This window comes from Myotis myotis, unplaced genomic scaffold (assembly GCF_014108235.1).
Source record: "Myotis myotis isolate mMyoMyo1 unplaced genomic scaffold, mMyoMyo1.p scaffold_m19_p_2, whole genome shotgun sequence".
NCBI lineage: Eukaryota > Metazoa > Chordata > Mammalia > Chiroptera > Vespertilionidae > Myotis > Myotis myotis.
In genome coordinates, this window is record NW_023416324.1 from 25,955,575 (window position 1) to 25,967,273 (window position 11,699).

Genomic DNA, 11,699 nt, shown 5'->3' on the forward strand with positions numbered 1-11,699 from the left:
GGTGATGACATGTAATATCACACAGAGGTAAGTACAGACTGCAGGAAGGGTCTCCATTATTAACAACTAGTCCTATGCCATCAATTATAGAAAATTAGAAACTTTCATAATGTTTATGTTTATGAAAAATTATTCCATGATTTCAAAGGTCTTTTGTGTTCTCAACTTGGCATTATCAGGACAGATCTAGAGCACCAAATTCAGAAGTCAACTTAAACTCCAGGAAGAAGTCAATTCCCTCACACCTTGACCTCTTTTGGGAGTTCAAGGCCTTGATAACCTTGGTGAGCTACTTACTTCAGGCTTGTCCTGGAAATTATTGACCTTCACTGATAGCAATTTTTTTTTTTTTTTTATTATTAGTTAAGGTATTACAAAAAAATATGGAACGCTTCACGAATTTGCGTGTCATCCTTGCGCAGGGGCCATGCTAATCTTCTCTGTATCGTTCCAATTTTAGTATATGTGCTGCCGAAGCGAGCACCACTGATAGCAATTTTGAGGGCATCAGAGTAGGCACTATATTAGAAAAATGAAGAAGAAAGAAAGTCTATCATTTTTGTTATCTCAAGTCTATCTGATAGTGAGATGCAACACTAACAAAAAAGCAGAATTCCTGGATCAAAAGTGGGAAATCACAGGTTAACTTCTGAGAAAGAGCAGATGTGTCAGGTGCTAGACTACACCTCCTTTGCCCATGTGTTTTCCAGCGCTAGGCTGGTTGTTTCTGGTAACTGGCTACTTTAGGTTTGTGAGCATGCTGATGGTTTTTCTTTACTAGCTATACTCACAGGCCACTGAGAATTAGGCTCTGAGACAGGTCTATCAGGGAGCCTTGGACACCATGTTGTGAAGGTTGAGTTGGAGAGAGGAGTGATGGGCAGGACCCAAGCAAAGTGTATGTGTGTGTGGTTTGTCCTCAAAGAAAACTCTCAAAGCTTCCCAAGGAAGAGGACTAGAGCATATGTCAAGGGAGATAGCTTCAAGACCTGATTAATGGGGTTATACAGAACATTTGACATTTCTGGCTGCCTAGCATCTGAACACCCTTCCCATTTTGGAGGACTCCCAAATCAGATGGGAGGCAGGGCCCGTAAACTCTAATATATTGTTGAGTATGGTGCCAGGAGATGCAAGAATGAACTAAAATGCTATTTTTAGGATTTGGGGCTGTCCATTGAGCTCAAAATAGATAATTAGAGGTAAGATATACATATAACCTGAGAATGGGAAAGGAAAAGTCACAATGATTGACCAAAATATTTTACCAGAGGAACCTATAAAAAAAGCTGCCTCTCTGCTTCTAGCCCACTTGGTAGGCATTAGGGTTCATGGGGGAAGTCCTTTGCTAGGCACTACTGCAGGCAGGCCTTTTGGGGAACAGAGAGAAAAGTGGACAGTGGTTCAGAGGGTAGAAGCAGAGGCCTCAGTTAGGATTCTTGGGTTGCAAGTAACAGAATTTAGTAGGAGCCTGTTTAAATGAACAGGAAATTCAGATAAGCACTTCTATTAGACTGGGAAAGAGTGGCTCAGGACACTTTTAGGATGAGAAATAAGTAAAGCTAAGGGAATTTATTCACCCAGATCCCTTGCTTCCTTCTTCTAACCCATGCTCTTGGAATTCTTTGCCCAAATGGCCCCAAACTTGTTTCCAGGACCTACATTAGGTCTTTTCCCTGGATCTGTTTTTCTAACAACCAATAAATTTGTCAATCTTAGTACCTTTAGCCCAAAGGGGTGGTTGAAGGTCAGGTGTTTGTAGGGGGATGGATAGAAGAGACTTAGACATGTGCACAAGGACTGCCCTCACAGTGCAGGGTGAAGCCAGGAGTGGGAAGAGATAGGGGTCAGCTCTCCCCTTACCACCCTGGTCTGTCAGAACTCAGGATCCATGAATTCTAAATTTGAACCTCATCTTCCAAGGTTTGCATGAAGGTTTATTTGGTAAGATAGAAGGATTAAATGGTCAAGGATACATACCTCTGTTGTGGGCTTGATCCCGGGCCACGGTTGGAGTATGTGTGGGAGGCAATCAATCCATGTGTCTCTCTCACATCAATGTTTCTCTATGCCTCTCTCCCTCCCTTCTACTCTCTCTAAAAATCAATGGAAAATATCCTCTAGTGAGGATTAACAAAAACAAACAAACAAAAAAGATAGAAGGATTAAATAGATTTTATTTAATGATTTGTTATTTTGATTTATAACTTTTAAATATTTTGACATATGGTATGTGAGCTTCCATTTTTTATTCTTACTCTGGGCCCTGCAAATGTTAGGGTTGGACCTAACCTTAGAACAGGGACAAAGGTAGGTGTTAGGAGGCTATAGAGTTAAGAAATCGACTACCGCTTGTGTCCTTTCTATTTCCTACTCCTTCTCCTTTCAGAGCATTTCCTTCATCTTTCTTTGGCTTTCTGAACACTGGCTTTGTTTGAAGCTCAGCTCTCAAGGTGGACAGTGGCTACAGCCAGCTCTAGAAATTCCATGCTGCAGGTCTAAACCCCGGGAGAGACCAGTTCTTGTTTGAGGTAGTATTTTCAAATATTTGTGAAAGAAATTTTGTCTCAGCCTGTGCCTCATCAACTATGGTCAGGGAGAAGGTCATGAACAAATTAAGAAGAGAACTGTCCTGGTGAACTGGGTGGAGGTATTAAAAGGTGTCTACTCCCATGGGATAATTGACCAACCAGGCTGAGTTTTCAAGCCACTCACACTCTCGAGCCTTAACCCATTAGCAGTGCTCTTGGGACTGGTTGATCCACCCAGTGAGGTCCTGGAAGTGAGTGAATCATCTGGAGAAGCAGAGGAGGAAAATACTACCAATAAAGGGAAAGATTTTTCAACCAAAAAGGCTGTAACCTCATTTTGCAGTAAGCTGATTACCTAAACATTCATCAAGTGTGGCCTTATCAACCTCTAAAACATCTCTTAAACCTACACAAGGCTCTCCACCTTTTGCCTACATTGTTTCAACAATTTTTTTTTGTTTCTTAATCCTCAACTGGTGATATTTTTCCATTGATCTTTTAGACAGTGGAAGAGAGAAAAACATTGATGTGAGAGAAACACATCAATTGGTTGTCTCCTGCACAAGCCCTGACCAGGGCCTGGGCTGGGGAGGAGCCAGCAACCAAGGTACATGTCCTTGACCAGAATTGAACCCGGGACCCTTTGGTCCACAGGCTGACACTTCACCCACTGAGTCAAACCGGCTAGGGCTCAACAATTTAAAAAATATATATATATTTTTATTGATTTCAGAAAGGAAGGGAGAGGGAGAGAGAGAGAAACATCAGTGATGAAAGAGAATCATTAATCATTGATCAGCTGCCTCCTGCATGCCCTCACTGGGGATGGAGCCCACCACCAGGGCATGTTCCTTGACCAGGAATTGAACTGTGATCTCTTGGTTCATAGGTCGTGCTCAACCACTGAGCCACGTTGGCCGGGCTTAACAATGTTTACTTTGTCTTCAAATGTCTTCAGAGTTTGCCCCTTCAATTCACTCTTACGATCTGTGATGATTCTCAAATACAAATCTGATCATGCCACTCCTTTGCTTAAAACTCTTTTTTTTTAAAAAAATATATTTTATTGATTTTCCACAGAGAGGAAGGGAGAGAGATAGAGAGCTAGAAACATCACTGAGAGAGAAACATCGACCAGCCGCCCCCTGCACATCCCCCACTGGGGACATGCCCGCAACCCAGGCACATGCCCTCGACCGGAATCGAACCCGGGACCCCTCAGTCTGCAGGCTGACGCTCTATCCACTGAGCCAAACCGGTTTCGGCTGCTTAAAACTCTTGAATCCATCCCCCCATTGCTTTTAGTATAAAGTACACATTTCTTTTTTTAAAATTTTTTTATTAATTAAATCTTTATTGTTCAGATTATTACATTTGTTCCTCTTTCCCCCCCACCATAACTCCCCTCGACCAAGCTCCCACCCCACCCTCCTCCCTCACTCCCCACCCACTGTCCTCATCCGTAGGTGCATGATTTTTGTCCAGTCTCTTCCCACATCCCCCTCACCCCTTCCCCGCCCCCCCGAAGAATAGTCAGTCCACTCCCTTTCTATGCCCCTGATTCTATTATAATCAGTTCATTCTGTTCATCAGATTATTCACTTGATTTTCAGATTCACTTGTTGATAGATGTGTATTTGTTGTTCATAATTTGTGTCTTTACCATTTTCTTCTTCTTCCTCTTCTTAAAGGATACCTTTCAGCATTCATATAATACTGGTTTGGTGGTGATGAACTCCTTTAGCTTTTTCTTATCTGTGAAGCTCTTTATCTGACCTTCAATTCTGAATGATAGCTTTGCTGGATAAAGTAATCTTGGTTGTAGGTTCTTGGCATTCATCACTTTGAATATTTCTTGCCACTCCCTTCTGGCCTGCAAAGTTTCTGTTGAGAAATCAGCTGACAGTCGTATGGGTACTCCCTTGTAGGTAACTGAGTTTCTTTCTCTTGCTGCTTTTAAGATTCTCTCTTTGTCTTTTGCCCTTGGCATTTTAATTATGATGTGTCTTGGTGTGGTCCTCTTTGGATTCCTTTTGTTTGGGGTTCTCTGTGCTTCCTGGACTTGTAAGTCTATTTCTTTCACCAGGTAGGGGAAGTTTTCTGTCATCATTTCTTCAAATAGGTTTTCAATATCTTGCTCTCTCTCTTCTTCTGGCACCCCTATAATTTGGATGTTGGTACGCTTGAAGCTGTCCCAAAGGCTCCTTACACTGTCTTCGTATTTTTGGATTCTTTTTTCATTTTGCTTTTCTGGTTGGGTGTTTTTTGCTTCTTCGTATTTCAAATCGTTGACTTGATTCTTGCGAACCTCTAGTCTGCTGTTGGGAGTCTGTATAATATTCTTTATTTCAGTCAGTGTATGTTTAATTTCTAGTTGGTCCTTTATCATAACCTCGAGGGTCTCATTAGATTTCTTGTAGAACTCATTAAGTTTATCGGCAGTTTCTAGAAAATTCTTGAAAAACCTTAAAAGTGGTTTTGAACTCTATATCCAGTAGTTTGCTTTCCTCCATTTCTGTCATTTGTGTCCTGTTTCTTTGTCTCTGCATTTTTTATGCTTCCCTGTGTTGATAAAGTGGTTTTCTGTGCTAAGTGTCCTCTAGGGCCCAGTGGTTCAGCCTCCCCAATTATCTGAGGAGGACACTCTTGGTGCACCCCCTGTGGTCTTTGTGCACAGTATTGTTGTAGTTAAGCCTTGATTGTTGTAGGTATCACTGGGAGGAATTGACCTCCAGGCCAATTGGCTGTGAGAATCAGCTGTGTCTGCAGTGGGGGAACTTCTGTCCTGGAGACACCCCTCTGGGGCAAGACTTGTTTCAATGGGGCTTTGGTGCTCACTGAGTCTGCCCCCTGAGTGTGTCCTTTATGGTTCCACGGAGCTGCAAACTGGATGGCTCCACTCTGACCTCTGGGTACACTGGCTCCTGGATCTCTAGGGAGGTGCTAATCTAGCCTCTGCCTTAGGCTATCCAGCAAAAGCCTCCCTGCAGGGCTTGGGCGGGGCTAGCAGTTATGGCTGCTCTCAGAGGCCCCGCTGCTTCTCAGTGTCTTGGCAATCGCTGCAAGTCCCTCCGAGAGAAAGCTGCCCTCGAGTTCCGACTGATGCCAGACAGTCCTGCTTCTCCCGTATGAGTCTGGGTCCCCAGAGACTCGCCCGGAACAGGAGCTCAGAGCCTGAGATTCCCTCCCGATTGAAAACGACAACCGTGCCCTCAGCCGCCAGCCCACTCCGTGTGAGCCTCTGTACCTTAGTATTTTACTTCCGCACTGCGCCTCCTCTGAGTCTCGGTATGCTTTTCTCTTTACTTCTAGTTGTAGAATTTCCACCCAGCCAGCCTCCCTGTGGTTCTGGATGATGTCCGTTTGGTCTTTTATTTATTTATTTTTTAAAAATATATTTTATTGAGAGAACCAAGATGGTGGCATAGGTTAACGCCGGAGTTTGCTGCTTTGAACAACTACTTCAAAAGTGAAACCAAAAAACGGAAGGGACATCACCCAGAACCACAGGAACGCTGGCTGAGTGGAAGTCCTACAACTAGGAGGAAAGAGAAACGCATACGGACACTCAGAGGAGGCGCAGTGCTGAAGTCAAATTCTGAGGTGCGGAGTGCGCGAGCGGGCTGGCGGCGGAGGGCGCGGTTGGCGTTTTCAATCGGGAGGGAGTCGCAGACTCTGAGCTCCAGATCCGGACGAGTCTTTAGCTACCCAGACTCAAACGGGAGAAGCGGGACTGTCTGGCTTCGGTCAGAGCGAGTGCAGCTTTCTCTCTGAGCTTTGCAGCGGGTTCTGGGACTCAGAGAGGCAGAGCCCCTGGGGACAGGACTGAGAGCTGCCATAACTGCTCTCTCCGGCCCACCCTGTTGATCCTGTGCGACCCGCCCCGCCCAAGCCCTGCACAGAGGCTTTTGCCGGATAGCCTTAGGCAAAGGCTAGATTAGCACCTCCCTAGAGGACAGAAGTTCTCTCACTGCTGACACAGCTGATTCTCATAGCCACTTGGCCTGGAGGTCAAACCCTCCCTGGAATTAGCTACAACAATCAAGATTTAACTATAAGACTGCGAACAAAGACCACTAGGGGGTGCACCAAGGAAGCATAACAAAATGCGGAGACAAAGAAACAGGACAAAATTGTCAATGGAAGATATAGAGTTCAGAACCACACTTTTAAGGTCTCTCAAGAACTGTTTAGAAGCCGCCGATAAACTTAATGAGATCTACAAGAAAACTAATAAGACCCTCGATCTTATATTGGGGAACCAACTAGAAATTAAGCATACACGGACTGAAATAACGAATATTATACAGACTCCCGACAGCAGACCAGAGGAGCGCAAGAATCAAGTCAATGATTTGAAATGCGAGGAAGCAAAAAACACCAAACCGGAAAAGCAAAATGAAAAAAGAATCCAAAAATGCGAGCATAGTGTAAGGAGCCTCTGGGACAGCTTCAAGAGTACCAACATCAGAATTATAGGGGTGCCAGAAGATGAGAGAGAGCAAGATATTGAAAACCTATTTGAAGAAATAATGACAGAAAACTTCCCCCACCTGGTGAAAGAAATGGACTTACAGGTCCAAGAAGCGTGGAGAACCCCAAACAAAAGGAATCCAAAGAGGACCACACCAAGACACATCATAATTAAAATGCCAAGAGCAAAAGATAAAGAGAGAATCTTAAAAACAGCAAGAGAAAGAAACTCAGTTACCTACAAGGGAATACCCATACGACTGTCAGCTGATTTCTCAACAGAAACTTTGCAGGCCAGAAGGGAGTGGCAAGAAATATTCAAAGTGATGAATACCAAGAACCTACAACCAAGATTACTTTATCCAGCAAAGCTATCATTCAGAATTGAAGGTCAGATAAAGAGCTTCACAGATAAGGAAAAGCTAAAGGAGTTCATCACCACCAAACCAGGATTATATGAAATGCTGAAAGGTATCCTTTAAGAAGAGGAAGAGGAAGAAAAAGGTAAAGATACAAATTATGAACAACAAATATGCATCTATCAACAAGTGAATCTAAGAATCAAGTGAATAAATAATCTGATGAACAGAATGAACTGTTGGTTATAATAGAATCAGGGACATAGAAAGGGAATGGACTGACTATTCCTGGGGGGGAAAGGGGTGTGGGAGATGCGGGAAGAGACTGGACAAAAATCGTGCACCTATGGATGAGGACAGTGGGTGGGGAGTGAGGGCGGAGGGTGGGGCGGGAACTGGGAGGAGGGGAGTTATGGGGGGGGAAAAAAGAGGAACAAATGTAATAATCTGAACAATAAAGATATAATTAAAAAAAATAAAATAAAAATATATTTTATTGATTTTTTACAGAGAGGAAGGGAGAGAGATAGAGAGTTAGAAACATCGATGAGAGAGAAACATCGATCAGCTGCCTCCTGCACATCTCCTATTGGGGATGTGCCCGCAACCAAGGTACATGCCCTTGACCGGAATCGAACCTGGGACCTTTCAGTCCGCAGGCCGACGCTCTATCCACTGAGCCAAACCGGTTTCAGCCATTCCATCTTTTAGTTGTGTTTTGGAAGTGGTTGTTCGAGGCAGCAAACTCCGGTGTTTACCTATGCTGCCATCTTGGTTTCCTCAAAGTACACATTTCTTATCTTGGCTTACAAGACGCTTTATGCTTACTCTGTAGCTTATTCTCTCACTATCCTCTACTTCTTTCAATATTAGAACAGCCTGCACAATTTTCAGTGTCTCTAAGAAACACATGCTTTCCTCTGGGCCTTTGCATGTGTTATTCTCCTTATCAGCCTATATTTCCACCTGGCTTGTCATATAGAAAAGGAACTAACTTAGATGTGTTGTTTTTGAGGTTTTCCAGGAGGCATGTAGATAGATAGGAGATGGGCCAGGACTGGTGTTTTAGGAGGCTGAAGAGGGAGGCATCCTGAGGTCAAAATGGGTGATTAGCTTTCTACTGGAAGAAAGACATGCTTCCTCAGAGAGGAAGGCAAGGAAGCAAGGATGGGTACAAGTTTATAGGCTCTGGAGGGGTTATAAGGAGAGGGGGCATTATGTCTGTTGGTCTCTGTGAATTAAAAGTGTAAGTCATATTTACTCATCTGAGATGAGTGGTGAAATTTGGAATGTCACAGGAAACAGATTCAGGATAAGCAAAAGGAATACTGATTATGACCAGAGACCAGCCCAGAGAGAAGTTGGTAAATGTTTTTACTAGTATTTACTTAAGCTCAACTGTCTAAGTATAAGAGCAGAAAGAGGACTCTGGTTTTGGTCTGGGGTTTGGCTTTGGCAGGGTGACTTTTTTGGAAGGATAGGAGAGAGACACAGTTGAAGGTATTGGGAGAAAATGATTTAAAAGATTCACTTTGGGGTTAGGCCTGTGGTTCTTAATACTAGAGCTAGTCTATGACAGAGTTTTATCAGTTTGAGCTCCATGCTTAGTTTAAAGTGACTTAGAGTCACTTCTTGGGAAGATGGTCCTCTATTTTGAAATTATATTCTCTCTACATCTTGATACTAAAATGTCTTTTAAAAATTAAATTATGGTGTGTATATTAGTTTCCTAGGGCTGTCATAACAAATTATCATAAACTGTATGGATTAAAACAACAGAAATTTATTCTCTCCCAGCTTTGGAGTCTGAAATCAAGATGTTGGTAGGATTGTTTCTTTCTGGAGGCTTTCAGGGAGAATCTGTTCCATCATTCTCTCGCAGCTTTTGGTGGTTGTAGGCAGTTCTTGGTGTTTCTTGACCTGTAGGTGTATCATTCTAATCTCTGCCTCTGTTTCAAATTGCTTTCCCCTCTGTGTCTGTGTCTCAAATCTCCTGCCTTCCTCTATAAAGACACCTGTCATTGGATCTAGGGCCACCCTAAATGCCCTTTTTAAAAAAAATTAATAAATATTTTTATTGGTTTCAGAGAGGAAGGGAAAGAGAGAGATAGAAACATCAATGATGAGAATCATTGATCGGCTGCCTCCTGTACACTCCCTACTAGGGATTGAGCCCACAACCGAGGCGTGTGCTCTGACAGGGCATTGAACTGGTGACCTCTTGATTCATGGGTTGATGCTCAACCACTGAGCACCCTGGCTGGGCCCTTTTTCCAAATAATGTCACATTCAGAGCTTTTGAGGGGTTAAGACTTGGACATATCTTTGGGGGGGGGGGCACTATTCAAATCACTTGGCCAAAAATAAAAAAAGTGGGGGAAGGTCAGAGAGTGTCATCTATTAAAGTTGAGATTCCAGAGAGGGAGCAATTCCTGGGAATTTATTGTCTGGTTCTTGTTTGCAGGGTACTGGGAGAACTTAGAAAAAACCCACCAACCAACAAGGTCCTATGTCAGGATAGGGTACTGGGCTAATTTCCTTCATTATCCTGAAAAAGAAGACAAGGGACAAATTAGAGTTGTGGTTAGGAAATGCAGCCAGAAATCAATGCTGCAAGAACAGAATCTGGAGGAGTATGAAGTTAAGAGTCAGCAGTCAAGGTTAGGAAAAGGTTAAGAAACAGAATAAAGCTATTGGAGGAAAGATGGGTAAATAAAGGGTGCTATATTGCCCTTATCTTATGGTCTCAAGGAGAGTTTAAAAGCCCAGAGGGCAGCTAAACTGTTATTGCTTGTTCACATGAGTCTCTCCTACTAGATGGTTGGCTCATCAAAGACAGAAATAGTTTTAATGAACATTCAGCATAAGATCTTCTAGCCTGTGGAAGGGGTTCATTGAATTGAACTGAAAGAGCCTTTTTCATTTTGGACTGCTCTCCCCTTCTACCTTTAACATTTAATATATCTACTTTAAACACAACTATCATATTTCATATTTTATGTATATGATGACCAGTTTTCATTTTTGTTTATTATATGAAAACTAGAGGCCCAATGCATGAAGTTTGTGCAAGGGGCTCAGCCCTCGCAGTCCCGGCTTCGTCTGGAAGGCTGTCTGGAAGTTCATTCTGCTGTTTGGTCTAATTAGCACATTAGCTCTTTATTATAGAGGATATGCTGCTTTTGAACCTATATCCCCAGTACCTTGTATGCCTTTACTTGGCCCTAATATTATATAATTTAGAAATTCATTCATTGGTACTAAGAGGGAAGAAATAAAAGTTTGGGGAATAATAGTAATCTTCACTGAGCATGTCCTTTGCAAGAAATATAAGATGAGCAGAACACAGGTAGTCTCTACTCTTGAATTAAAAGAGTGTTACTGTGGCTATATATCATTTTTCAGATTCTCAGGGTTAAAGACATAAGTGACCAGGCCTTTACATTCCATGCCTATACCTTTCTTATTCAAATGGTGATCTTTGAGCCCTAAAGGTTTCAACATTTCCCCAGATTTCAAGGATGATGACCCTGCAGAAAGGTATCTGGGGAGGCCTTCGGTTTAATACATAGGTTTTATAAAATATTTATAGAGGATGCTTACAATTTTATTGTTCATAGAAGTGAAGAATAATGCTACTGATTTTATTTTTATTTTTTAAACCAAAATTTTCCAATACGGGAACTAGACTGATTTTGCCCTCTAGCAATGAAACATGTTAGGCAATATTTAGATTTGATATCTGTGGAATTACAGGATGATTACTGTACATTCCAGAAAGGAGGCATGAACTACAAATTGTTCCAAATTATTGAAATAATGACTACAGGAAGCAAGCATACTTCAAAGCCCTATATGGTGTTACATTTCAGGAATGAGCTGGGCTGGAAAATGAAACCAGCTTCTCTTCTTGCTGTTGAGTTTTCCTGAATTTCCTACAAGCTGCTTGGAATTTTGCAAACAATTCACAGCTGATAAAATAAAAGGGCAGCGGAACTGTCTGTGGTAAAGACCCTAGAGGCAGCCAGTAGGAAAGAAGGCTCACTGTCTGCCCGTCACAGTTCTGTAACTAAAAACTGTATAGTTTTAAAATTTTCTTTTTGTGCTTTTAAATAAATGGGAGTCAGCTGAGGAACTACAGAAACTATTATCAAGGTAACCTGAACTTTGACTGCCCTAGACCAGTGATGGCGAACCTATGACCGCGAACTCATTTTTTTGGTTGATTTTTCTTTGTTAAATGACATTTAAATATATAAAATAAATATCAAAAATGTAAATCTTTGTTTTACTATGGTTGCAAATATCAAAAAAATTTCTATATGTGACACGGCAC

The 11,699-nt window shown here is 42.3% G+C and overlaps 1 non-coding gene across 1 annotated transcript; it reads right to left on the minus strand.

Moving 5' to 3' along the window:
• Nucleotides 1–377: 377 nt before the first annotated feature.
• Nucleotides 378–484, minus strand: LOC118677780. Its single transcript, XR_004974506.1, has one exon. It is a non-coding gene; the product is annotated as a U6 spliceosomal RNA (small nuclear RNA).
• Between the last annotated feature and the right edge of the window lie 11,215 nt (nt 485–11,699).